We start from the raw sequence: 27,703 nt of genomic DNA, 5'->3' as shown, positions 1-27,703 counted from the left end.
AGGAGGGGGAGAAGGAGGAGGAGGAGGGGAAGGAGGAGGAGGAGGAGGAGGAGGAGGAGGAGAAGAAGAAGAAGAAGAAGAAGAAGAAGAAGAAGAAGAAGAAGAAGAAGAAGAAGAAGAAGAGGAGGAGGAGGAGGAGGAGGAGGAGGAGGAGGAGGAGGAGGAGGAGGAGGAGGAGGAGGAGGAGGGGAAGGAGGAGGAGGAGAAGAAGAAGAAGAAGAAGAGGAGGAGGAGGAGGAGGAGGAGGAGGAAGGAGGAGGAGGAGGAGGAAGAGGAGGAGGAGAGGAGGAAGAGGAGGAGGAGGAAGGAGGAGGAGGAAGGAGGAGGAGGAAGAAGGAGGAGGAGGAGGAGAAGGAGAAGAAGCAGCAGCAGCAGCAGCAGCAGCAGCAGAAGCAGCAGCAGCAGCAGCTGAACACCAGCATTCATCTCTCTCTGCATCCTGACTCATCTGTGACCAGCAGCCTTACATTGCTCTGCCACATCTTCCCCAATACAATAGGCTGAATGACCTCTTTGAACCAAATAGACCTTCTCTTCCATAAGTTGCTCTTTCAGGTATTTTGTCTTAGCAAAGAGAAAATAAATGTATAGGTCCCATGAAAAAAGAATGTGGTCAACATATCATAAGAATTTAATACTAATAGACAAGGAAGAAAAACATTAAGCAAAGTGTTCATTGCTAGGTGAATGAGAGATGAAGAATGCCTTCTAAAGGCATAGGGTTTGTAGGGGAAGAATGCTGCATTGTTAATTGGATACTTTTTACTATTTAACAATGCTGTGAATATACTTTAAAACTTCCTGAATTACACAACTTTAAACTGTGACTTTTATAGTATGTCAGGTATATGTCAATGAACATGTTAAACATTATGGGTGATGGGGAAATGGTGACGTGACTAATCAGGTTAAAGTGCTCCTTGAGCAAGCATGAGTTCCATCCATGGCCTGGAACACATGTGAAAAAAAGCTGGGTATAGCAGTAGTGCACACTGGTGATCATAGCCCTCCAACAGCGAGATGGGAAGGAAATAGAGACAGGAGAACTGGCTGGAAGCCTGAGGGTCAGCTAGAATGGGGCATGACAGAAACGAAGAGACTCTGCCTCGACAAGATAGAAGAGTACTGACTCCCAAATGTTATCCTCTGACCTGCACACAATCGTGGCATGCCCAAACATATGCATACAGATAAACGCTCGTGTACACACACAATAATAATTAATAATAAGGAGGAGGAAAGAAAGAAAGAAGGAGAGAGAAGGAAGGAGGGAGGGAAGGAAGAAAGGAAGGAAAACTTTTAAGATGCTGAGAGACAGGCACATTACTGAAGCTTTCCTATGTCCCACTTTCATATGGCAAATAGTTTTTCCAAAAATAACTTACGTACTTGGAACTGTACTTTAGCTAATATTCTTCAGGTTGAAAGAAAAACAATAAGTTTGGCCTGTCTTAAGTCAAAACTTAAGAGAGCACAGGAAAGAGATAAGAGATTGTGTCGTGCACTTGAAAGTGGGGGATGAGTCAAGGAAAGGAGGAAATGGGAGGTAACAAGGATCTCTAGCATGTGACTTTGTTTTCAACAAATTCTTCTTCCAAACGGAAAGCACCCAGGGCAAAGGGCATAGCAGAGACACGTGACTTAAGGCAGATGTCCACCATGACCAATCAGTCGTGGCACCTGGTATCCACCATCAGCAGCTACTCCAAGAGTGAGATTAGTAGAGAGCCCAAGAGGAAGCTATAACAATTGCTGTCACAATCGTGAGCTCTTACAAAGAAGAGCTATGAGCGCTGTTGAATAATATAATGGCGCTATGAGTATGTCTGGGTCATACTCAAGGAGTTCCTAGAGCTCTATACACAAAACTCTGATCGACGACATACAACCATACAACCACTTCACCTTCTGACCTTCTAGAGGCCATAGAGGAACGACCCCACAGTGAAAGTTGTAAAGATTTGATTGGGAATAATACATCACTGGTGGCAGGGATTAGAAGGAAAAGCCACCTTGCTTACTTGTACAGGAGAATAAACTAACCACTACTTGCACAAAGCCACTGCCAAGACAGCAGTACACCTAGTTGCAAGCCACAGGCACCAAGCATGCATGGCCCTGTTCTTCCCCCATTCTTCTAGATGTTCTTCAAACCAATCTTGTTTGGTTCTGAAAGCCAGAGGGATTTGATTACCACATAATTAGTATCGGGGCATGTGCGACAGCCAGATTTCCACACTAGAGTCAAGCATCTTTGAGCCAGATGCCTCCCTCCACTGCATACCCTGGATGGTGCGGCTGCCACAACCGCACTCTGACCCCCTCACTGTTGGCTGGCCAGAGGCTCTGAGGTTTGGGGTCTTGGAAGAGAAGATTCATTCCAACCAGGATGAAGTCACTTCTCTCTGATATGACTTCTCAGATGACACCTTTAGGGATGTTTTTGAGGATCGATGTTCTTCTGCCTTGGCGTTTAAAGACATTGCAGTGGATTTAGGGGGAAACTGTGGAATAAAGGTCAAGAATTAAGGGGCCACTTTGGAGTCTGGAAAAGAAAAGCTGCATCCGGTAAGATCCGTTGTAATGGATGAAGCCAGGGAGAGAAAGACAAATGCCACGGCAAAAGAAGTATGACTAAGAAATGAAGAACTCGCAATAGCTATCTCACACGACTTGCTTGTGCTTGTCTTTGGTCTACCTGGATAATTCTGTACCTACTGTTTATGACAAAAGATATCCTCAGTGAATGTACACACGTGTGGGTGCGCAGTGAGGGTTCACACAGATTTCGTATGCTTTCGGGGTCTTTTTCAAGCCTCCAAACTAGGAAGAGAGGATAAAATTTTCTCTCGAATACAGTAAAAAGTATTTTTAAACAAGGTCTTGATGGTGTTCCTTTCATCTGTGGATATTCCTCTTGTTTTACGATTCACTCGAGACCTTTAAAGTAAAGAAGAAGGGAGAATGGCTTTCAACTCCCAAGTCTGGAACAGAGCTAACCTGGCAAGTCCGAGAGGGGTATAAAGGATCTAAAAGTGCAGACTCGGCCGGGGCCGGAACAACCGTTGCTGAACCGAAGACAAGTTGGAACCGAAGCAAGCCCTGACTCACTCCAGGTCTTACGGGCATTCTTCCTAGTAAGATGAACTATTGGTCCTGGGTTACATAAATTTCAATCTACTAGAGCCCTTCCCAAGTTACAGGGAGGCCAAAGGCCTCCACACATCTGCACCCCATTTAAACTGGATGGTTGTCCCTCTTGGTCAGGACTTTAGCTGAGAACTAAGAGCAGCTTGCTGCGCAAACCCTTAGAGAACAGGGTCTGCAAAATAAGTGATTTTTTTTAAACTGTAACTTTGAACATTTTATTTCTTCAACTCAAAAGTCTAGAGGGAAATAAGCAGGAACGTGAAGAATTACAGGTTTTATGGTTATAAAAGGAAGACAAGAAACATGCAAGCACAGTGTCTGCAAAACACACACCACTTATCCCTTTAGGAAAGCTCTTAAATGACACTGTTTTTGGGAATCATGCTTTTAAAAGGCTGGAGATGCAGTTCAACTGAGCGAGTGCTAGCCTAGCATGTGTGAAGGCCTGGTTTCATCTCCAGCACCCCATAAACAGGGAGTGGTGCTGTGCACCTGTAATCCCAAGAGGCAGGAGGATCAGAAGTTCAAGATCATCTAAAGTACACAGGCCAGCCTGGAACTCACGATATCCTGTCTCGGTGGAGGGGTCAGGACTAGGCAAGTGCTCTAAATGGAAATATCTCCCCAGCCCCTTTGCGTTCCTTAATGGTTCAGCTTGAGACTGAGTCTCATTAAGTTCCCCAAGCTGTCTTTAAACTTGATCCTCATGCCTTGGTCTCTTGAGTTACTGGGATTGGAGGCCCCTTCCACCAGACTGAACAGGAAGTGTCTTTGTTCTAATCTAATGATAATCTACAAAATAAAATTGTGTGAAAATTAAGACACAGCTTTTCAATCACGTGGTCAAAAACTTACACACACATCGCCAACCATGGTAGTGCACCCTTTACTCCTAGCACTTGGGAGGCAGAAACAGGCAGATGAATTAGAGGCCAGCCTGCTCTACACAGCAAGTTCCAGGACAGCCAGGGCTACATAGTGGGACCCCTGTCTCATCTACTATGTCCCAGGCACAATACTACAATAGTGGTGAGGATGGGGTGAGAAGGAATACACTTAACATTCGGAATATCTAAATAGCTTTGTATCCAATAAGCTTTAATAGCACAGCATATCAAGAAATGGTAAATGCAGGAATAAAGAAATCGTGAACAGGACAGGAAGCAATGCAGTGTGTCAGAAGGCGTTGGTTTTCACAATGTAGTAGCACTTGGTCAAGCTTCCTCCAGTAATGCTGCATTTATTTCAGCAAAGACTTAAAGGGGAAAAGATGCTTTCAGAGAATAGTTTATTTACCTCTATTTGTCACAAATATTGGTAAGGGCTTAAAAGAATACTTTTACTCTATTTTAAATATCTATATACTAGCTAAAATGTTTAAACTCCACAGAAGTGTTTTAATAGTCCATATACTATTCAAATTCTAAAAAAAAAATCATGGGCACTGTATTAATCATTTTTCTTTGTCTCTGTGACAAAATACCATGACCAGTTCCTGGTTGCTGCCGCTGCAGAGAGCCCGTGGGCAGCACCCCACGAGCGAACCTGAGCCTCGGGACCACAGGTAAGACCAAATTTTCTGCTGCAAGAAAGCTGCCTGGTGAGCTTGGGACACACGGAAGCAGAATTTCTCTAGGACTGGGCACGTTCTGTGTTTACCGGAAGTCCCACACCCGCGGATCCCGGCCCGCAGCAGCTCTCTGCTCCCAGACCCGGTGAGAGAGAGACCCAACCGCCTGGTCAGGTGGGCACTCCTGAGGCTGCAGAGCGGAAGAGACCACCAACTCTGCTCACCCCTGCCCACATCCCTGGCCCAAGAGGAAACTGTATAAGGCCTCTGGGCTCCCATGGGGGAGGGCCCAGGAGCGGCAGGACCCCTGCCTGAGACACCGCCGGACCCTGAAAGAAACAGACCGGATAAACAGTTCTCTGCACCCAAATCCCGTGGGAGGGAGAGCTAAACCTTCAGAGAGGCAGACAAGCCTGGGAAACCAGAAGAGACTGCTCCCTGCACACACATCTCGGACGCCAGAGGAAAAAGCCAAAGACCATCTGGAACCCTGGTGCACTGAAGCTCCCGGAAGGGGCGGCACAGGTCTTCCTGGTTGCTGCCGCTGCAGAGAGCCTGTGGACAGCACCCCACGAGCGAACCTGAGCCTCGGGACCACAGGTAAGACCAAATTTTCTGCTGCAAGAAAGCTGCCTGGTGAACTCAAGACACAGGCCCACAGGAACAGCTGAAGACCTGTAGAGAGGAAAAACTACACGCCCGAGAGCAGAACACTCTGTCCCCATAACTGACTGAAAGAGAGGAAAACAGGTCTACAGCACTCCTGACACACAGGCTTATAGGACAGTCTAGCCACTGTCAGAAATAGCAGAACAAAGTAACACTAGAGATAATCTGATGGCGAGAGGCAAGCGCGGGAACCCAAGCAACAGAAACCAAGACTACATGGCACCATCGGAGCCCAATTCTCCCATCAAAACAAACATGGAATATCCAAACACACCAGAAAAGCAAGATCTATTTTCAAAATCATATTTGATCATGATGCTGGAGGACTTCAAGAAAGACATGAAGAACTCCCTTAGAGAACAAGTAGAAGCCTACAGAGAGGAATCGCAAAAATGCCTGAAAGAATCGCAAAAATCCCTGAAAGAATTCCAGGAAAACATAAATAAACAAGTAGAAGCCCATAGAGAGGAGACACAAAAATCCCTGAAAGAATTCCAGGAAAACATAAATAAACGAGTAGAAGCCCATAGAGAGGAGACACAAAAATCCCTGAAAGAATTCCAGGAAAACACAATCACACAGTTGAAGGAATTAAAAATGGAAATAGAAGCAATCAAGAAAGAACACATGGAAACAACCCTGGATATAGAAAACCAAAAGAAGAGACAAGGAGCTGTAGATACAAGCTTCACCAACAGAATACAAGAGATGGAAGAGAGAATCTCAGGAGCAGAAGATTCCATAGAAATCATTGACTCAACTGTCAAAGATAATGTAAAGCGGAAAAAGCTACTGGTCCAAAACATACAGGAAATCCAGGACTCAATGAGAAGATCAAACCTAAGGATAATAGGTATAGAAGAGAGTGAAGACTCCCAGCTCAAAGGACCAGTAAATATCTTCAACAAAATCATAGAAGAAAACTTCCCTAACCTAAAAAAAGAGATACCCATAGACATACAAGAAGCCTACAGAACTCCAAATAGATTGGACCAGAAAAGAAACACCTCCCGTCACATAATTGTCAAAACACCAAACGCACAAAATAAAGAAAGAATATTAAAAGCAGTAAGGGAAAAAGGTCAAGTAACATATAAAGGCAGACCTATCAGAATCACACCAGACTTCTCGCCAGAAACTATGAAGGCCAGAAGATCCTGGACTGATGTCATACAGACCCTAAGAGAACACAAATGCCAGCCCAGGTTACTGTATCCAGCAAAACTCTCAATTAACATTGATGGAGAAACCAAGATATTCCATGACAAAACCAAATTTACACAATATCTTTCTACAAATCCAGCACTACAAAGGATAATAAATGGTAAAGCCCAACATAAGGAGGCAAGATATACCCTAGAAGAAACAAGAAACTAATCGTCTTGGCAACAAAACAAAGAGAATGAAAGCACACAAACATAACCTCACATCCAAATATGAATATAAAGGGAAGCAATAATCACTATTCCTTAATATCTCTCAATATCAATGGCCTCAACTCCCCAATAAAAAGACATAGATTAACAAACTGGATACGCAACGAGGACCCTGCATTCTGCTGCCTACAGGAAACACACCTCAGAGACAAAGACAGACACTACGTCAGAGTGAAAGGCTGGAAAACAACTTTCCAAGCAAATGGTCGGAAGAAGCAAGCTGGAGTAGCCATTCTAATATCAAATAAAATCAATTTCCAACTAAAAGTCATCAAAAAAGATAAGGAAGGACACTTCATATTCATCAAAGGAAAAATCCACCAAGATGAACTCTCAATCCTAAATATCTATGCCCCAAATACAAGGGCACCTACATACGTAAAAGAAACCTTACTAAAGCTCAAAACACACATTGCACCTCACACAATAATAGTGGGAGATTTCAACACACCACTCTCATCAATGGACAGATCATGGAAACAGAAATTAAACAGTGATGTCGACAGACTAAGAGAAGTCATGAGCCAAATGGACTTAACGGATATTTATAGAACATTCTATCCTAAGGCAAAAGGATATACCTTCTTCTCAGCTCCTCATGGTACTTTCTCCAAAATTGACCATATAATTGGTCAAAAAACGGGCCTCAACAGGTACAGAAAGATAGAAATAATCCCATGCGTGCTATCGGACCACCACGGCCTAAAACTGGTCTTCAATAACAATAAGGGAAGAATGCCCACATATACGTGGAAATTGAACAATGCTCTACTCAATGATAACCTGGTCAAGGAAGAAATAAAGAAAGAAATTAAAAACTTTTTAGAATTTAATGAAAATGAAGATACAACATACCCAAACTTATGGGACACAATGAAAGCTGTGCTAAGAGGAAAACTCATAGCTCTGAGTGCCTGCAGAAAGAAACAGGAAAGAGCATATGTCAGCAGCTTGACAGCACACCTAAAAGCTCTAGAACAAAAAGAAGCAAATACACCCAGGAGGAGTAGAAGGCAGGAAATAATCAAACTCAGAGCTGAAATCAACCAAGTAGAAACAAAAAGGACCATAGAAAGAATCAACAGAACCAAAAGTTGGTTCTTTGAGAAAATCAACAAGATAGATAAACCCTTAGCCAGACTAACGAGAGGACACAGAGAGTGTGTCCAAATTAACAAAATCAGAAATGAAAAGGGAGACATAACTACAGATTCAGAGGAAATTCAAAAAATCATCAGATCTTACTATAAAAACCTATATTCAACAAAATTTGAAAATCTTCAGGAAATGGACAATTTCCTAGACAGATACCAGGTATTGAAGTTAAATCAGGAACAGATAAACCAGTTAAACAACCCCATAACTCCTAAGGAAATAGAAGCAGTCATTAAAGGTCTCCCAACCAAAAAGAGCCCAGGTCCAGACGGGTTTAGTGCAGAATTCTATCAAACCTTCATAGAAGACCTCATACCAATATTATCCAAACTATTCCACAAAATTGAAACAGATGGAGCCCTACCGAATTCCTTCTACGAAGCCACAATTACTCTTATACCTAAACCACACAAAGACACAACAAAGAAAGAGAACTTCAGACCAATTTCCCTTATGAATATCGACGCAAAAATACTCAATAAAATTCTGGCAAACCGAATTCAAGAGCACATCAAAACAATCATCCACCATGATCAAGTAGGCTTCATCCCAGGCATGCAGGGATGGTTTAATATACGGAAAACCATCAACGTGATCCATTATATAAACAAACTGAAAGAACAGAACCACATGATCATTTCATTAGATGCTGAGAAAGCATTTGACAAAATTCAACACCCCTTCATGATAAAAGTCCTGGAAAGAATAGGAATTCAAGGCCCATACCTAAACATAGTAAAAGCCATATACAGCAAACCAGTTGCTAATATTAAACTAAATGGAGAGAAACTTGAAGCAATCCCACTAAAATCAGGGACTAGACAAGGCTGCCCACTCTCTCCCTACTTATTCAATATAGTTCTTGAAGTTCTAGCCAGAGCAATCAGACAACAAAAGGAGATCAAGGGGATACAGATCGGAAAAGAAGAGGTCAAAATATCACTATTTGCAGATGACATGATAGTATATTTAAGTGATCCCAAAAGTTCCACCAGAGAACTACTAAAGCTGATAAACAACTTCAGCAAAGTGGCTGGGTATAAAATTAACTCAAATAAATCAGTTGCCTTCCTCTATACAAAAGAGAAACAAGCCGAGAAAGAAATTAGGGAAACGACACCCTTCATAATAGACCCAAATAATATAAAGTACCTCGGTGTGACTTTAACCAAGCAAGTAAAAGATCTGTACAATAAGAACTTCAAGACACTGAGGAAAGAAATTGAAGGAGACCTCAGAAGATGGAAAGATCTCCCATGCTCATGGATTGGCAGGATTAATATAGTAAAAATGGCCATTTTACCAAAAGCAATCTACAGATTCAATGCAATCCCCATCAAAATACCAATCCAATTCTTCAAAGAGTTAGACAGAACAATTTGCAAATTCATCTGGAATAACAAAAAACCCAGGATAGCTAAAGCTATCCTCAACAATAAAAGGACTTCAGGGGGAATCACTATCCCTGAACTCAAGCAGTATTACAGAGCAATAGTGATAAAAACTGCATGGTATTGGTACAGAGACAGACAGATAGACCAATGGAATAGAATTGAAGACCCAGAAATGAACCCACACACCTATGGTCACTTGATTTTTGACAAAGGAGCCAAAACCATCCAATGGAAAAAAGATAGCATTTTCAGCAAATGGTGCTGGTTCAACTGGAGGGCAACATGTAGAAGAATGCAGATCGATCCATGCTTATCACCCTGTACAAAGCTTAAGTCCAAGTGGATCAAGGACCTCCACATCAAACCAGACACACTCAAACTAATAGAAGAAAAACTAGGGAAGCATCTGGAACACATAGGCACTGGAAAAAATTTCCTGAACAAAACACCAATGGCTTATGCTCTAAGATCATGAATTGACAAATGGGATCTCATAAAACTGCAAAGCTTCTGTAAGGCAAAGGACACTGTGGTTAGGACAAAACGGCAACCAACAGATTGGGAAAAGATCTTTACCAATCCTACAACAGATAGAGGCCTTATATCCAAAATATACAAAGAACTCAAGAAGTTAGACCGCAGGGAAACAAATAACCCTATTAAAAAATGGGGTTCAGAGCTAAACAAAGAATTCACAGCTGAGGAATGCCGAAGGGCTGAGAAACACCTAAAGAAATGTTCAACATCTTTAGTCATAAGGGAAATGCAAATCAAAACAACCCTGAGATTTCACCTCACACCAGTGAGAATGGCTAAGATCAAAAACTCAGGTGACAGCAGATGCTGGCGAGGATGTGGAGAAAGAGGAACACTCCTCCATTGTTGGTGGGATTGCAGACTGGTAAAACCATTCTGGAAATCAGTCTGGAGGTTCCTCAGAAAATTGGACATTGAACTGCCTGAGGATCCAGCTATACCTCTCTTGGGCATATACCCAAAAGATGCCTCAACATATAAAAGAGACACGTGCTCCACTATTTTCATCGCAGCCTTATTTATAATAGCCAGAAGCTGGAAAGAACCCAGATGCCCTTCAACAGAGGAATGGATACAGAAAATGTGGTACATCTACACAATGGAATATTACTCAGCTCTCAAAAACAACGAGTTTATGAAATTCGTAGGCAAATGGTTGGAACTGGAAAATATCATCCTGAGTGAGCTAACCCAATCACAGAAAGACATACATGGTATGATCTCATTGATAAGTGGCTATTAGCCCAAATGCTTGAATTACCCTAGATCCCTAGAACAAATGAAACTCAAGACGGATGATCAAAATGTGAATGCTTCACTCCTTCTTTAAATGAGGAAAAAGAATACCCTTGGCAGGGAAGGGAGAGGCAAAGATTAAAACAGAGACTGAAGGAACACCCATTCAGAGCCTGCCCCACATGTGGCCCATACATATACAGCCACCCAATTAGACAAGATGGATGAAGCAAAGAAGTGCAGACCGACAGGAGCCGGATGTAGATCTCTCCTGAGAGACACAGCCAGAATACAGCAAATACAGAGGCGAATGCCAGCAGCAAACCACTGAACTGAGAATAGGTCCCCTATTGAAGGAATCAGAGAAAGAACTGGAAGAGCTTGAAGGGGCTCGAGACCCCAAAAGTACAACAATGCCAAGCAACCAGAGCTTCCAGGGACTAAGCCACTACCTAAAGACTATACATGGACTGACCCTGGACTCTGACCCCATAGGTAGCAATGAATATCCTAGTAAGAGCACCAGTGGAAGGGGAAGCCCTGGGTCCTGCTAAGACTGAACCCCCAGTGAACTAGTCTATGGGGGGAGGGCGGCAATGGGGGGAGGGTTGGGAGGGGAACACCCATAAGGAAGGGGAGGGGGGAGGGGGATGTTTGCCCGGAAACCGGGAAAGGGAATAACACTCGAAATGTATATAAGAAATACTCAAGTTAATAAAAAAAAAATACCATGACCAACAGTAACTTATAGAAGAAAGAACTTGGAGGTGGGAGGACTGACAGTTCTAGAGGGGGTGCACAATGGTTGGGGAGGCTGGCCAGCTACCAGGCGGCAGGAGCAGGAAGCTGTGAGATCACAACTCAGATAGAGAAGGAGGGAGGGAAAGGCGAGAGGAAGAGAGAGAGAGAGAGAGAGAGAGAGAGAGAGAGAGAGGCAGCAAAGCTATCAACTCTCAAAGCCTGCTCTCAGTGATGTACTTCCTCCAGAACGGCTTCACATCTAACATTTCCATAACGTCCCCAAATACTGCCACCAATTGAAGTCAAGTGTTCAAATGCTTGAGCTCGTGGGGGACATAAGCCTGCTTTAGAATGGGAGGGCAACCCGCAAGAATTGGAGAATACAGGCACAGAAACCAGTAAGGAAAGGCTGGACAACCTAAGACAAGAGCAGTCAGGGCCTAGGTGGCAGATGACTCTCCGGTCTCTAGGACCCAGGCAGAACAGATGACCAACACCAACTAGAAAAGGCAGGGCAACTGCAAAAGCTCCCCTGTGTGCACATAAGAAGAGATGCTCAGGGGGAAAACCCAAGAGGAATAAAACTCAGAGTGGTGAATGGAGCCAAGAGTTGCTTAGGTAGATATAGGTAAAAGTTAAGACTACAAAAAAACAACCAGTCCAAAGTGAAAGGACTTCAGGGAGTCATCAGGGAATCACACAGGCATGGGAATCACACAGGGTGTCCTCAGGCCAACCCTTACTCCCTGAGAAGCAGCAGTTTCCTCATCTACAAAACCAGTCAACAACTATACTTCACAACTTTAGATTGGATGCATTCTCCTCGACAGGCTTCAGATCCTGTAAACAGCTGTTTGAGAAATGATCACCCTTGTGTTAAAATTCGCCCTACCAGTCCATGCTACCAGTGGAATGATGGTGTCTGCGAAGCCTATTAGTGTTCTTCCTATCACTACCATCTCGCCCCTTTGCGATGACCTCCCCACCAATTCCATTAAGAGGTTCAGGCTATCCCTCCCATCAAGAGTTATGCTTGAACCTGTGCTAACCTTGGGCTAGCTTTGGTTACTAGAATTCAGAATTGATGTTTTCCTAACTTTGAACTCAAGAGAACTTGCTAGTTTAACTTTCATTCTCTTGAGACCTCTGGCAAAGAAGCAATTACAGAGATTAAATTGTGTGTGTGTGTGTGTGTGTGTGTGTGTGTGTGTGTGTGTGTGTGTGTGTGTGTGTAGAGAGAGAGAGGGAGAGAGAGTAAGAGAGAGAGAGAGAGAGAGAGAGAGAGAGAGAGAGAGAGAGAGAGGAGGGACAGTGGTTCTTCCATAGGAAGCAAATGAGTCCTAAGTATCACCTCCCCAGCCCAGTGGCAGAGTCTGCAGTGCAGTACATGAAGCACACAAAGTGTAGACCTATGATTCCCTGGCTCCAGAAGGTGAAGCTGGGAGTTTGGAGGGATGAAAAAAAGCTACAGAGGCACACGCACACGCCCCCACCTGAGTACTTAATTGTTGATCAACATATTGCTGAAAGGTGAGGACTACCTGAGGCCAGGAAAAGTGCCTCCCCAAAGAGAAAGAGGGAGTAGTAGTTGAAAATTCATGCTTTGAAGATGCCCAAGCTATGCTCTTTGACATGAGAGACCATGAGGAAGGAAGGCCAGCCATGTAACAGAAGCCACTATAACTGCCCTTGTCGTATAACCAGATGACTTCAGTCTCATGAGTGACCTAGAGGCAATAAAAAAATAAATAGAATAGGATAGAAAATAGATGATAGATAGATAGATAGATAGATAGATAGATAGATAGATAGATAGATAGAACTGCCAACTGAGTCCAACCATACCCAACATAATCTAATGACCCCTAATGAGCAAATTAAACAGTTGCACCACCAAGTTTAGGTTTGACTCAGGCATCAGTACACAAATGGCACATAAGATGTTTAGAACATTGTTGCCGTGACATAAAAGGTATTGGTAGTTTGCTTAGGCTTATTAAGAAGCTAGTTCTAGAACCAACTTCCCTTCCTACCCTGGACCTTTTGTATAAAGTTATTCTCCAAGCATCACGGCTGTCATCCTCACTGGCATAGCTGTGACTACTCACAAGAAATTCCTGAGATCAAGCTTATCCACTGTTGATGTTCCCTCATAGAAAGAGGGTTAGGGAGAGTCACTGGCCCCTGACCCAAGACTCCAGCAGCTCCCTTCTGAGCCTTATGGTGTCAAGAGATGCCAGAGTATGCAGATTGTAGAACATTAACTGAAGAAGTCGCTCCATGTGTGCAGCTATGAGGAAGTCATCCATGCTGGGGTGAAACTTTCCAGTGTAGGAGCTGCTTTAAGGATCCTCCCACACTCCTAGAAATAAGCCCTCATCCATGCACTGTAAGGAAGCCCAATAAACTCCCTCGTTGCCACAAGTTCGACTTTAGTGGTACCATACTTTGGTTCATTGGTGGTACTCTGTAAGAAGGGAGTCAGTATTTGGTTACCCGTCACCACGTCATGTATGTTTGCTAAAAGGTCCAAGCATGCTTGTCTCAAAGTGTCCTCTAAAGCCACTTGTCTAGTGACAGGCTGGTCCCCAGCCCTGTGTCTAACAGAAGTGAGGACAGTCAAACTGTCCAAGAGTAGAAACACACTGCTGTTGAGAAGAGAGGAGGGTAGGTTGAACAGAACACGCCCTTGAAAGCAGCTACAAGGTAAACAACTTCCAAGAGGGATTACTGTTGTTAACTGCATGCACAACACCCCCCCCCCAAAAAAAACTCATCTGGAGAGGAGCTGCTGCCCCCGAGACTCTCACAATGCAGAACTTCAGCATTATTGTTTCAATGGGGCTTCCCCAGCCATTTCCACCAGATGTTTGGGGGCCAGATTTAATGTCGTTACTTTTGTTATCTCAACTGAAGAGCTACAGTCTATCATTTCCACTGAAGGTTTAAAGAGTCTGATTTGACAGTGTTTCACTATCTGCTTGTCCATATGTGCTGACTGAGACTTAGTCCTCCACATTTGCCTGCTCTGTGCCTAATAAACTCCCTCATTTTAAACTGGAAGCATTACCATGGATCATTCTCGATGCAGGACAGTTACAAAACAGATGACAAACACCGTAATCACTGATCAATGGTCCTCCACTAGCTAACAACCTAAGAAGTACTAATGACAGATAGCCCTTTGCGGAGTTAGAACTCATCTCATTTTGGGGGAAGTTAAAAGCACTGTGGAAAAAAATATTAATCACAGAATTCTGAAATATCAAGATTCACCTGTCCCCTCTGCACTAATGCTCTGCTGACTGGAAAACATGTCTTCCTCCCATTTCCATGAAAGATAACGTCTTGGAATCAATGGTTTTGCAGGTGTCCTATCCTCAGTAGCTGCCTGTCCTAGACACAACTAATCAACCAGCCCATCCTACCCAACCCCACATGTGATGAGTCACTCCCCGTAGTTACTGTCCACAAACAATTGGGCACTGGGTACTGATGTTGGCTATTTTAATCCTGTAGAAAGAGGTCAGAAAGCAGAAGCAGTGTGAAAGGATGACTAATGGAGTAGTTCAGTGGTGGTGAGGACAGAGCATGCTGGTGTGATGACTATCAGGACCTCTGTGACTCATCCTAGTCTATCGAAGAGAAAGGCAAGAGCAGTGTACCCTCAACAGTCTGAAGATCACAGTCATGCTCAGACTCAATGGTCCTTCAAGGATCTCCTCAAATCAACCTCCTTCAAAACAGGCGTGTGTCTGCCCAAAGTTACCACAGGAAGTGTCAAGACGTGAGTTCACGCTAAGTTGTAGAACCTAGATGAGCCACAGCACTCACCTTCACTTTCCAGCCACCTTGCTGCTCCTCCAGCCTGCTGAGCAAACTCCCGCCTAGCCACTGGAGCCTTTACCCTTCCTTCTACCTGAAGTCCCCTTCCCCTAGATGATAACCGTTATTCAGTTCTTTGTTCAAATGTCACCTCCCCAGGGATGTCTTCCTAGACCCTTCCTCCTCATCTCATCCATGTTTACTGTGTGTGTTCATATTCTAACTATACTACGAGTTCTAGGAGTGCAAGAAGTTGACTATTTGCCCAAAGTATCATATCCAGTCCTGATAACAATGTAACATACCTAATAGATGCTCGATGAATATTTGCTCAATTAATAAATGCCTCCATTTTAAGATGTAATCTATGCATTGCCTGTGTGTGACCAATACTAGTCTAGGTGAGCATTCATTATAATCATTTCACCTGACTCTGGTCAATGATTCATCTTGAGCTCTTACCCATCATGCATCTATCAGATAAGCACTTCAATATGTGTATGTATTCATGAATTGGATTACAAAATAAAGATGTCTTATTATGACTGGCTCTTCTTATGGGCTCCTCTTAAGAACTCTGTCCATCCACAGCCAAGCTTCAAGACAAACAGTCTCATTCTTCACTCCTATTTCAGCGGCTCTGTGGATCAAGGAGTAAGAGTCTTACCCATTGCTGCAGGCAATCACCTGCCTCACTGAGTCAGTTAGAAGTAGAATACAAGTCAATGGAAGAGAAAGGGTTACTCAGGACCATCAAAGAGCATCCAAAACCTTCTGGGATCCCATTTACTGAGGAAGCATGGAGGCTGGTAGGGAAGAGAACCCAGCAAAAATCTAAACTGATGCCCTGCAAAAGCCACACACTTCAACCCTGCCCCTGTGCATGCTCTGACTTCAGCCAATGAACTGTCTTAACTCACTAACTCTGCTAAAATAAACCAATCAACCAGCATAGATCAGGTTCAAGGGGCAGCTTTTTGCCCAGCTGTACTTTCTCTGGATCTGTCTTCTAAAATCACCTTGAATTGTGTATGAATCTGGTACATGCAAACGTGAGAGTAAGAATAGGTCTGAATTCTATATTTCTTTCTGAACTCAAGGTCACACATTTCTAATGGTTTTAGCCATTTTTGGCTAGAGGGGACCCACCTGCTATTCTACATGGCCAGTTCTTAAAATCATTTCCTTTGGTAGAAATGGCAGCCCGATAGTGACTCACTGCTCTTTGTTCCACAACACTCTGCTTCCTAGGAAGCAGTGGGCTAGGGGCTGCGTCAGATCATACTCTGATACTCGATGCCTCTCTCCTGTACGCTTTTCCTCTGTGTGAAATCTCCTCACTTGCACTGATTCCTCAAGACCTCCATGATGTCTTTCTCTGCATTCCAGCTTTCTTTTGGATTAGTTAGTCAGTCAAACCTATGGCTAATGATTGTGGATTCTTTTATATGAAGAGATATCCCATATCCCATAATGCTTATCTTAGAGCCTGAAGAACACACAAAGAGGGTACCATTATACAACTCTACCACCTGACCAGCCAGCCGAAACATAAAAGCACCAGGGGATATTGTACCCATATTTCCATGTCACTACTATACACAGCACTCACACTGCTACCCTCACAACCCATGTCCATCTCCAGACTGGAGGGATTCACAGAGACCCTAATCTGAATGACCCTTATCCAAGCCTTCCAATTTGCAGATGGCAGAATTGAGTCAGCAGCGGGCAAGAAGAAAAGCTAGGCTCAAATGAGTCAAGCATGAGTAAGGAGAATTCCCTTGTAAAATGTATTCTCATTCAGGGATGTATTTAGCTCCAAAAGGGGGGAGCAAAACAAACAAACAAAAACCCCACTAACTGAAGGTTGATTTGAACAGTATCCTCTAGGAAGCTCCGATCCTGCATGGGCATCTGGGCAGGCTAGCCCTGAACCAGAAATAAAATGCTAATATAATTTAGGTCATGGGTTGACAAGAATGAAGATGACTGGGAAAAGCTCCACAGAGAAGATGGGAGTAGGTTGCGTGTTTAAGGTCCTACTCATGCTTTGGCTTGAATGTGCCCCTCAGGACGCTCTCGTGACTTGTGGGGTGGGTCTGAGCCCTGGCTGTGTAACCCCATACCATGTAAGTCTTCCTTCCACCCTAATAGCTAATTCTCTATCTGCTAGATGCAGACCCTATGAACTTAGGCATCTCACCTCAGTATCTGCCAGAAGCTGTGCACATCACAGGTAATGAAGGTGTGCGTGGTATGTACGCACACTGAAACTGAGCTGAAACCGGGAGAATACCCCGCACCTGGGCTAGAGAACAGTGCAAGTTTAGAAGAAATTCTTGGAAGGGTCTTCGCAGAGGCATAAAAATAAGGACGGAAAAGAATGCGGTGATAGAGGAGACAGTAACAGCCATGCTTCAACTAACACTTACCAAGGCCCATGCTAGAGTCCTCCCGTTTGATCCTTCCATCTAATCTAAGAAACAGATACTATTTTTTATTAAAGTATTATTACCCCCATTTCATAGACAAAAAATAAAAAATAAAATGGGGCGGAGAGAAGTCAAATAAACTCAAGAGTAAAAGGCAGATTGGAGCCCAGCATGTAGCGAGCATCTCTTATAAACACCACCTGTCAATAAAAAAAAAGCTGATGGCCAATGAGCTGAAGCAGGAAATAGGCGGTGGGACACTGGCCGGAAGAGAGAGGATTCTGGGAAATAGTGAGTCAATAAAAGAGAGACCCACAGAAAGCTGCCGAAGACTCGAGGGGACACGTGATGGAAGACTGACGGAGGGACTGACATAGAAACTCAGAGAGACGCTGAGAAGAGGCCAAGAAAGAAGTGAGCCGGACCTGAGGAGAGGTAACTAACCAAGTGGTAAACACAGAATACTTAAACGGGTTAAATAAGTTCGGAGCCGAAGCTATGGCCGAAGCAATGGCCGAAGCATTTAATAACTAATTAGTCTCAGAGTCAATATTCTGGGAGCGGGGACTGGGAAGGAAAGACAGATTTTAGAAATTATTTTAACACCAGCAAGTCCAGTTTCAAAATCTGAGCTTTTTTGTTAGCCTATGACATTTAACTGAAAGACGGAGAGAAGAGGTGGGGGGGGGGGGGGCAGGGAGAAAGAAACCTAAGTTTGGAGTCTGGGAAAGTACAGAAACATCTCTGAAGACCACCTCAGATGGACTCCGCCCAGCCATAGGCATCTGGAAAGTAATCGGGGTAACGTGCTGGGACAGATCAAGGGACAAGTCCACAAGCACCCGAGTTCAGCGGCATCCCCGTTCTTCCCGCTGCGCCCCACCCCTCCCAGTCATTTGTTTATTTTCCAACTCAAGGTCGCTTTAGATCCTGACACGGTTAAAAGAAATATCTTTTTTCTTTTTTTTTTTTTTTACAAATTGTAACGTGAGACGTAAACGTTTGATGTTTAAAATATTTTGTGATGAGCAGTTCAATGTGCAGTTTTGCCGTGGTGATGTTGAGAGTGTTCGCCATTCATTTTATTTTATTTTATTTGCTTGGCCTTTTCTCCCCCCATACCAGGAATGGAGCACAGGACTCCTGTACGCTGAGCGGGTGCTCGACCATGGAGTCACGTATATCCCAACCCTACTCTTTGTTTTAACCCAGCTTCATTTGGAATTTAAATCAGAAGCAAATCGAGTTACACTAAATGTGTAACAATTGCAATCATTTAACACAGTGCTTTTTTTTTTTTTCAAAATAGCTTTCCAAAAAACGGCCTATATAAGTAATTATCGGATATTCGACACATGTCATTAATTTACACGACTTTATAACTTCCAGGAGATTTGAAGGTCTGACTGAGGTGGACTGTACTGGTTTGTGATATAGCACCCATACTATCTCGTTTCCTCCAAAGGAGCCAAAGGAAGGTGGCCTGTTCTCATCTGCATCTTTTGCCAGATCTCGTGTCAGAGCCCCTGGCTGTTACCGCAACACAGTCAGACTTCTGCCGCCCAGATCTCACCATTATTCTCAATGATATTCTTTTTATCCATTCATCTGTAAATAGCTGGTCTGGATAAACTATTGCTGACCTCCTTCCTGGGTCCAATCTATAAACGGCAGGAATAAAGCAGAAGTTATTACTATTGTGTTTCTTGATTTTTAAAGAAACAACATTTAAAATGTCCAGAAGGGGCCCATCTTTGGAGTCCCCAGTTCTTCCTGCAGTGGATTGAAAGAAATTGGCCTTGTACAAATGAGTCCAGGGTGCTCTCTCCTTGCCTGCTCACAAAGGAAACTGCTCCACCAGAGCCTACTGCCTGAAGAAGGGAAACCTCCAACTTGGGGGCTGGTGGGCAGGGTTGGAGACTGGGAATATGAAGTTCACATCCCTGACACATAAAGTCTTCCAGACAGATGGAGGCAGACAGGATTATTGAGAAAGAACTTTGGCAAAGTTTGATTGATCCTATCATCCCCTGGTTTTCCAAGTACTCTAGAATATACGTCACCTCTTTGTAGAAATCTCTGGGTCAGGAAGGTGCTATAGTTTGGAGCTTGAACTGCCCCTAAAGTCTGTGTGTCACTGTCTTGAACCCTGAGAGGCAGTGGAACCATTACAAGGACAGATCTAGTGAAAGGAAATCAGGTCATCGGTAGGGCACCAATTGATAGGCCGTTGTAGGGGATGACAGGACCCAGCCCCTCCTTTCTCATCTTGCTTTCTGACCAACAGGAAGTGAGTATCTGCTTCCACCACACCCCTCACCATGCTCTTCTGCCTCACCACAGGTACGGAGGGAGATGGACTGAGACCAGTAAAGGGGCGGACCGCAACAAGCCTTTCCTCCGGTCAAGTTAACTGCCTAGGATATTTTACCGTGGTGATAGAAAGCTGGCTAATACCACAGGGAAGAAGATACTGTCACACTTCCACAGTAAGAAAGGAATGCACTGGAGGGGGTGGGGATGCTAAACACCGATGGGAACAAACCTAATCCAGTTATGCAGACTCAGGCAGTCTTCTTAAGCCACCTCTTCCTCGGTAAATCCGCAGGTTAGAAAAGTTTCACCAGTCATGCATGGAGCTGATCCTATGGCCAGAGTGCTTGGAGTTGATTAAGCCTTGAAAACTATAAGGCTAAGCTTGACAGAAAGTAGCCTTAGAACTGAAAATGCATATTAAAAAACCAAACCAATCCATCACTAGACCAAAGAGTCATTTAAATGATAGTTAGAAGTGAGTCCTTGGTTTAAGGCTCTTTTTTTAATTGGATATTTTTTATTTACATTTCAAATGTTATCCCCCTTTCCTGGTTTCCTGTCCATAAACCCACATCCCATCCCATCCCTCTGCTTCTAGGAGAGTGTTTCCCCCAACCACCCACCCCTTCCTGCCTCCCTGCCCCGACATTTCCCTACGCTGGGGCATTGAGTCTTGGCAGGACCAAGGGCCTCTCCTCTCATTGATGCCCAACAAGGCCATCCTCTGCTACACATGCACCTGGAGCCATAGGTCTGTCCATGCATACTCTTTGAATGGTGGTTTAGTCCCTGGGAGTTCTGGTTGGTTGATATTATCATTCTTCTGGGATTGGAAACCCCTTCAGCTCCTTCAATCCTTACTCTACCTTTTCCATTGGGGACCCTATTCTCAGTCCAGTGGTTGGCTGCAGGAATTCACCTCTATATTTGTCAGGCTTGGGCAGAGCCTCTCAGGAGATAGAGATATAAGTCTCCTGTCAGCATGCACTTCTTGGCATCAGCAGTATTGTCTGGGTTTGGTGGCTTATGTATATGGGCTGGATCCCCAGGTGGGGCAGTCTCTGGATGGCCTTTCCTTCAGTCTCTGCTCCAAACCTTGTCTCCATATTCCCTCCTATGAATATTTTTGTTCTCCTAAGAAGGACTGAAACATCTGCACTTTGATCATCCTTCTTCTTGAGCTTCATGTGGTCTGTGGATTGTATCTTGGGTAACATGAGCTTTTGGGATAGTATCCACTTATCAGTGAGTGCATACCATGTGTGTTTTTTCGTGATTGGATTACCTCACTCAGAATATTTTCTAGTTCCATTCATTTGCCTAAGAATTTCATGAAGTCATTGTTTTTGATAGCTGAGTAGTACTCCACTGGGTAGACGTACCACACTTGCTATATCCATTCCTCTGTTGAAGGGCATCTGGGTTCTTTCCAGCTTCTGGCTATTATAAATAAGGCTGCTATGAACATAGTGGAGCATGTCCCTTTGTTATATGTTGAAGCATCTTTTGGTATGTGCCCAGGAGTGGTTCAGGGTAAGGGAACAACGGGAAGCATTGTCTCTGCTCTGAGGTATCCTCCCAGTCTGTGCACAAACACTGTGTTTGCAGTGTGAGAGAGCTCCACTCACCAGAAACTTCCAGAAAGTTAGGGGAGTGAAAGAGTCCACAGGTGACATAAGTGAGTGCCAAAAGGATCTCTCATAGTCTGTAAAAAGTTCAAACGAATGCACTGACTCTGAGTTCTGAAGAGAACGAAATGTTAATAAGACATAGAAGGGTGTAGGGGAGAACACCACACACAAAAGGAACCTCTGCTCGTAGGATCAGCTCCATGCATGACTGGTGAAACCTTCCTAACCTGTGAATATACAGAGGAAGAGATGGTCGTCAATCCCAGCACTCAGGAGGCAGAGGCAGAGGACGTCAAGGTCAGCCTGGTCTATGGAGTGAGTCCCAGGACAACCAGAGCTACACAGAGAAACCCTGTCTCAACAAAACCCCACTAGACAAAACGAAAGGCACTCTGTGTAAAATCCTGGCTGAAATGAGTCCAGGTAAGGGAACCCAGAGAGGCTGGGACGCATAGCACAGTGAATAGCAAGAACATGGAAGCCAGAGACACTGGGTGTGGGTTCGAGCCCCTGCCCTATGAAACGAGGATCATAATTTCCATCCAGTGTGATTACAGACTGGTATCCAGCACATAGATAAGCTCTGTAGTCGAGCACAGAGGAAGAGACATGCAGAGTCCATGCCACGCCGGGCCTGGGTAAAAAGACAGCTGGGATCTTAATCCCATTAGCTGCAATGACTAGTGAGAGGTGGGGAGAAATGCTGCTATTCTATGGTGACTTGTAAAGCCTCCATCAAATGTGGCTGAGAAGGGAGGAGATGTCCCTGTAGACAGAACTGAGGACTTGGGAAATTAAAGTAACTTATGAATTTCACCTTTATTGATAATAAAAAATTAGGGGAAAGATGCTGACAAATACCATTTATTGCTCTAACTTCTTTTAGAAAACCACATGGGGCTAGAGGGATGATTCAGTTGCTAAAGGGCCTGCATGAAAGCAAGGACCTGAGTTTGCGTTCCCAAACCCACAGTGACACATGTCTATCTCCCCCTTCTTGGGCTGGGAACAGAATCAAGCAGACCCCTGGAGCTGTTTGCCAGCTAGCCTAGCCAAGTCAATGAGCTCTAACTGTCTCAAAACATACATACATACATACATACATACATACATACATACATACATACATACATACGGATAGGAATCAAGGGAGACACCTGGTATCAGAGCTAGACTGAGAGAGAGAGATGCACACACACCATAGAGAACTTATAAGAGCGTAGGTAACATTTTCAATGAAGCATTAAGAAGTGTGGTCATGGCAGTCAAACTCCCTGAGGTAAGCTCCTTCCTTATCCTCAGGAATCTTCATCGGGAACATTGTGGATGCCGGTGTTTGGCCATGCCAGTGACCTGTTGTGCTATCAATAAAGCATCTTACGTTGAACAAGCAATTAGTAAAGGGCAGTTAAGAGCCCTGGCCACTCTTATAGAAGGTCTGAGTTCACAATGTCTCATGGCTCATGACTGCCTGTAACTCCAGCTCCAAAACAAAGAGCAGCTGTGATTCAATTCATCTTTGGTCTCCACCGTTTGAAAAAACTGGGGGTTAGATGATGGAGGAATACTGATAGTAAATCGGTAACCTGTTTTGAAAATGTTTGACGTCTTAACTAATGGTGAAGATACACTTACGACATTCCCAAGAGCTTCTGAAGTGCATTCCGTGTGCCCCAAAGCATGAGAGCTGGGAAACTAGAAGGGACATCGTGCATGATGGCCAAAGCCTGCAGCCAAGCCAGATGCTCACTCTCAGCACACGGCAGAAGGAGACAACGAGGTGAGCTTGTTTATGTGACAGGACAGTGGGCATCTGAAGCAGAGCTACACACGAATGTCACAGTGTTGTATGAAAGGTACCACACTCCAAACGTAAGACTATGTGACCCCACTGGAATAAAGTTCAAAATCGGGCAGGTTAGCTGCACTGCTTATGAATGTATCCTTAGACAGTAAATGAGGTGTTTAAGAAAGGCCAAGATTACCCTGGAGTCAGGTACCAGCTGGCTCTGAGGAGAGAACAGGTTGGCAAGGGGGAAAGGGATGGAGGGTCTAGAGTCCTCTGTGGACTTGGATGATGGTGGTGTGTATATAATACTTCACCATGTGGACTTGGATGATGGTGGTGTGTCTGTGGACTTGGATGATGGTGGTGTGTATATAATACTTCACCATGTGGACTTGGATGATGGTGGTGTGTCTTGGACTTGGATGATGGTGGTGTGTATATAATACTTCACCATGCAGACTTGGGTGATGGTGGTGTGTCTGTGGACTTGGATGATGGTGGTGTGTATATAATACTTCACCATGCAGACTTGGGTGATGGTGGTGTGTCTGTGGACTTGGATGATGGTGGTGTGTATATAATACTTCACCATGCGGACTTGGATGATGGTGGTGTGTATATAATACTTCACCAAGCTCTACATTCACATGATATCTACTTCATGTGCCCATGCTATGGTCAGAATACAATTGCTTACAACTAACCATTCTTGCCTGGACCACCAAAGCCAGCCCTTTAAAGAAGAGAATCAGAGGACCATGGTCTATGTGCCTAGAGGACAAGTAGGGGAAAAGCCCTACAAAAGTAAATCTATTTTTGTGTCAGAACAGCTGAACCTTTACAGCCCTTCCCTCTCTCAAGAGAGCCTCCTGGATCAATCTCTGTTTTGTATGAAATTATTTTTAAGAAAACAAAAACAACCAGTAGAACTCTATGATAAACACAGACAAGAAAAGTACCACACAGACCAGCTACATAACACACACAAAGTGCCAGGACAGCAACTGTTCAAGAGCCACACAGTCAAGATCATTCCCTAAAACACTCCGTGAGACTGAAGAGAAACCCTCCCTGCCTCCCTTTTGACGCTGTACAATGAACAGGGAGCTTCACCACATGGAAGGAGTGTGTGTGTGCCCGGAGACAAAGTAAGGCTGATGGGAGAAGCTGCGGGAAGTGCCTCGTGCCCAGAGAACAGATACCAGTGATGTCATGGGGGAGCTTTAGAAGCCTGTGTCCTCATTTCTCCCACTGATCCCCCACACACCTTCTGAACTGGCCTCAATTCAGGCCTTGTCAGCTACGGTAGGAACCAGATATAGATCAAATCCTTTATAGAACAAAAGGAAAACTAGCATGCAGGACTCCCTCTTCTAGATATTGTTGTTTAATAAGGAAACCTGGGGCATCCAGATCATCACGTGGCATCATGGGTGTGTGCAGTGTGCACACCCCAGAGTACTGGAGGACAGGAAGGAAGCATCAAGAAGCATTTGAGGGGCAATCTCCTAAGAGGAGCCCTATAAAAAGAATCTGTGGATGTTGAGGAAGAGTAAACAAGGTCACAGGCACAGCTTGGGCTACAGCAGAGAGTTAAAAAGGAAACTGGGAGGTTGTGCCCAGAGCAACTTGGTGTTGCTGGAGTTATGTTTGCTTGACGAGAAGGCACAGAGCCAGGTCCTCAAAGATCAGGAAGCCACTTAAATGTGTTTGGGCTTTGCTGTGTGTGTAAAAGGAACCTCCTTTAGAAAGGTTTAATCAGGGAGACGATTTTCCAGGGTTCAATTTAGCTTTCGGAAAGAATTAAAGAGATTTTCCTTTGTCTGCTGCACTGTCTGGCTGCATGGCAACTCTCCTTTTCCTCTCCATCCCCATCCCCAGTCTCCACCCTCTTTAAGCACGCCAAGTCTAAAGCCCCCATCAGCCTAGCAAAGTCCATGTCTTACCCTGGCCTCCTACAAAAACTAGGTTCTAATTATTCTAGGATACCATGAGGACTGGTCCTGGGCAAGCCTCTAACCTATTCTTCCCCAGGGCAAAGTGAGCACAGTTAAGCCAGGCAGGGGCTCAGCAAGCAAAACCCATGCCCTGTAAGCCTGACAACTTAAGTTTGACTCCTGAAACCCCAAGTGGAAGGAGAGAACCAATGTCCCAAAAGCTGTCTTCTGATTTCCACATGTATGTATGAACACACACTCACATAAACAATGATAAACAGACAAACAAAAGCTCATTCCCTATGCCTTGAAGGCTGGTACAAAAGTGGACAAAATAAGTCAAAAGTCATAGCTTAGGGCTGAGAGGTGGAGCACTTGCCTGGCGTTTGCACGGCCCTGTGTTCTAGCCCCAGCACACTCACAGAAAAGCTCACCATCTCCCCAGAGTTATTCTCTAACCCTACAAACATACAGTGCATGCAAGTATACACACGCTCTCTCAATGCATACATAACATACATACATACATACATACATACATACATGCAACACAGCACAGATATAGAGATGGGAGGGGGGCTTAGTTTTCACCTTTCAACAAAGCTTCCTTTTGCAGCAGATACCATTACAGAAACCAGAAACTGGTACAAACGTAGAGAATGACTGACCGTGAAATGACCAACCCTTACTGATGCTCTCATGATATAACTCCTACCTAAGGCTTAAAGAATTGCAGAAGAAGGGGAGGAAAGATTGTAAGAGCCAGGGATCCTGGGAATTTGAGATGAGACAGTGTGGCTCCCATATGTGATTTTACTCAGAAGCTACATATCAAAAATGTGTTATCCCAAATAGGGCCTCTCCAACACCACCACCAGTTGACATGCCAGTGTGAAGAAGAGATCACACAATGGCCTAGACCTACATGAAGAGCTATAGGCAAGTGACAGCAGCTGAAAGAGGAAGAGACAATGTCCTTCAGGAACAAGCACCTATAGGCTACCCAGTCCAACTGGGTCGGCCCTAAACAAATACACACATGAGCGCCACTAAACAGACTCAGCAGCAGTACATACAAACAGCTGTGTGTGTGCGTGTGTGTGTGTGTGTGTGCATGTGTCTGTATGCGTGTGTGTGTGCACGTGCATGCATGTGTGCGCATGTGTGTGTGTGCGTGTGGGTGTGTGTGTATGTGGGTGTGCGTGCATGCATGCATGTGTGTGTATGTGTATGTGTGCGCGCGTGTGTGTGTGTGTGTGCGCGCGCGCACACGCATGTGTGTAAAACAACAGTTACAGATAAGAAGCCATGAATATGGGAATGTATAGAGGGGACATAGGTAGAGTTGGGGGGCGGGGTGCACTGCGAACTTCTCAAAAGTACCTTTTAAACACTTTAAAAATTAAATTTTTACCTCATCACCTTATTAATTCAAAGTATAAAAGGCATAATTTATATAGTATCTACATTTTAGTCAAGCTATTTTCACAAGACTGCCTTCTTTTATATGTCTACTATTCTCATAAAGGCAACATTAAGTATTACCATTGAAAAGATGATCCTGGGGCTGATTAGATGGTTCGATGGGCAGAGATGCTTGCCACACAAGCCGAACGTTGATCTAAGTTCATCCCCCACAGCCTACGACAGAGCAGAACTTCCTGCACAAGGGTGTGCTCTGACTACCACACTGCCAGGGCAGACACAACTACACACATGGACACACAGCCACACATAATTATGTAAAAGGTATATGTTGACAGACTTCGCTCTAAATGAATGTAATGGTGTGATAATATATTGTAGACAGAAACCCTTACTCATTGTCCTGCTGGATGTGTTCATCTCTGTAATTCTGGGAAGCAAGTGGCCTTGTCTTATTGTGGACACAAGCACCCACAATTTTCCACAGTGTCATTCTCCTCCTCCTCCTCTTCCTCTCCTCCTCTTCCTCCTCCTCCTTTTCCTCCTCCACCACCACCTCCCCCAACCTCTCCTCCTAATCTAATTTGCAGGGCATAATTTTAGTATTAGTTGCCTTGGGGTGTTGTTTCCTTTAATGTTGTGTGTCTGATCTGACAATCGGCCACAAGGTGGCACCAAACTCACACCTACAGGACAATTAAGGCCCTTGTGCTGGGTAGTTTTGGTTTTGTGCTCTTAATCATAAAAGCATAAAACATCTTCTATGGCTTCCTTCATAGCTTATTATGAACAACAACACAGATTTCCAGATAAAACTCGTGTGTGTGTGTGTGTGTGTGTGTGTGTGTGGTGTTAAAACTTTTTGCCACCTGTAAGAAACTTCTAAAGTAGACAAACCTCTTCTCAAGACAGGCTTATGTCACATCTGTATAAATTTCAATAGGCAGAGGGGTAGAAG

At 44.2% G+C, this 27,703-nt stretch overlaps 1 protein-coding gene and 1 long non-coding RNA gene across 25 annotated transcripts in view; one reads left to right on the top strand and one right to left on the bottom strand.

Moving 5' to 3' along the window:
• The window catches only part of Erc2 (ELKS/RAB6-interacting/CAST family member 2), an 860,589-nt gene that overhangs the window by 709,610 nt on the left and 123,276 nt on the right, over positions 1–27,703 (bottom strand).
• Positions 17,975–27,703, top strand: part of LOC108348452 (uncharacterized) — a 61,996-nt gene continuing 52,267 nt past the window's right edge. For 3 of the 5 annotated variants that reach the window (XR_015639626.1, XR_015639623.1, XR_015639624.1), the window contains exons 1-2: positions 17,975–18,082; positions 19,991–20,136. This is a non-coding gene — a long non-coding RNA (uncharacterized LOC108348452). Of the gene's footprint in view, positions 18,083–19,990; positions 20,137–21,784; positions 22,156–23,219; positions 23,375–27,703 lie in introns of all 5 variants that reach the window. The other 2 variants (XR_015639625.1, XR_015639627.1) reach the window with 2 other exon arrangements.

This window comes from Rattus norvegicus, chromosome 16 (genome assembly GCF_021556685.1).
Source record: "Rattus norvegicus strain SHRSP/BbbUtx chromosome 16, alternate assembly SHRSP_T2T, whole genome shotgun sequence".
NCBI lineage: Eukaryota > Metazoa > Chordata > Mammalia > Rodentia > Muridae > Rattus > Rattus norvegicus.
The sequence above is the reverse complement of the archived record's forward strand: the minus strand, read 5'-3'. Positions and strand labels throughout refer to the sequence as shown.